The sequence below is a fragment of the Arachis duranensis genome, chromosome 4 (assembly GCF_000817695.3).
Source record: "Arachis duranensis cultivar V14167 chromosome 4, aradu.V14167.gnm2.J7QH, whole genome shotgun sequence".
NCBI lineage: Eukaryota > Viridiplantae > Streptophyta > Magnoliopsida > Fabales > Fabaceae > Arachis > Arachis duranensis.
In genome coordinates, this window is record NC_029775.3 from 116,168,483 (window position 1) to 116,170,124 (window position 1,642).

At 23.5% G+C, this 1,642-nt stretch overlaps 1 protein-coding gene across 1 annotated transcript in view; it reads left to right on the plus strand.

Annotated features, from left to right (window-relative positions):
- LOC107486718 (amino acid transporter AVT1I) overlaps positions 1-1,642 on the plus strand; it is a 5,929-nt gene that overhangs the window by 875 nt on the left and 3,412 nt on the right. The gene's annotated exons all lie outside the window — the stretch shown is intronic.

A 1,642-nucleotide genomic window follows, 5' to 3' on the forward strand; every position in this document is an offset into this window, starting at 1 on the left:
TTATTAAAAAATTTAAAAATTAATATTTAATTTAAAAAATATAAAAATAAATCATTTTTAAAAATTTAAAATTTATTGAAAAAATAAATTAAATAAAATTTAAATACCAACGCATAAATATCATAGAATTAATGAGTAAATATCATTTTTGTCCGTAAAGAGTAAGTTTTATATTTGTCTCTAACGTTTAAATTGTTTTATTTGTATCCCTAACATTTATAAAAGTAATTCAATGTTATCCTGCCATCAATTATACTAACAAATCAGATTGTATTTTTTAATTATTCTCACTTAGATGTATTCATTCTTAATTAGGTCTTACTTGGATGTGTTTGACTTCAATATTGTACCCACTAATTGTGTTTAATTAGGTTCAATTATGTCCCTAGAAAAATAAATTATGTAAATATTATAGGGATTAATTTCAACTTTTTGATGAACTATTTTTCGAAGTGAATTATCGATTCTGTGTCAGATATTTGTATTTTAACTTCAAATTTTTTTTTTAAATTCAAACTAAAGCTCATAATGTGTGATTAATTGTAAGATAACATCAAATTATTTTTACAAATGTTAAAAATATAAATAAAATAATTTAAATATTAGAGACATAAATAAGATTTACTCTAAAAGAATAAAAACGATACCTTACCTAACATAAATTTTCTCTCTTCTTTATTTTTTGTGACATTAATTAATTAAATATAATATATGGTGTGAGGAAGTCTAGAATTTTCAAAGGATATATTGGTCCCCATTGAGTAGAGGATAATGTGTGTGGGTGGCAGTGGTGAATGAGGCCTCATCTCGATCTCATTGCACTTTTTAATTTGTCCTGAAAATTCAACAAGCATCCAGCTAGCTGCAACATTTTTGTGTTTTTTCTTTTGGATCTTTCTCTATGAAGTTTGATAAAAATTCTCTTGTTCATGAATAGTAATGTAGGCCATACACTTTTCTAATTCCCATATGTACTTATTATAGAAAATCATGTGGTCAATAGAGTAATGATTAAGACTTAATTATCATGTGGCAACACTCCATGGACACCACAATGGACCCTACTATTAAATGGTATCACCAAAAGTGAGAGGTGAATTATATAATAAAAATGTAAGTTTATAGATTTTTTTTATAAAATAAAAAAAATAAAAAAAAAGTAGGACTTATATTTTAAATAATAATAAAATAATAAAAAATAACTATAAAAAAATATTTTTTTCTTTATATCATTTCAATCTAGAGCGTCTCAAAATGAGAACTGACCCACACTCCAATACCATATTTTTGGGAATGATTATTATTTTCCACGAGTCACACACTATGAAGTTAGACACTCAGCTTAATTACCGCATATACCATATTTTTATATTTTATAATAAATAATGACTCATCTAAATATGTGTATTTCTTTTACGCTAAGCTTGTGGAATAAATAGAATACAGATATCATAAATGCTGAGGAGTGTTACTATGTGTCAAGTGGAAATAAATCTTTTTAATTTTTTTTAATAATTAAGAGAATAAAGTATGATCTCTTATCATCAATTTTATAAATAGAATAAAAAAATATAAAAAAAACAATAAAGAATTAAAATTACACTTTATTTTCTTAATTCTTTTTATAATTAAGATGATCCAT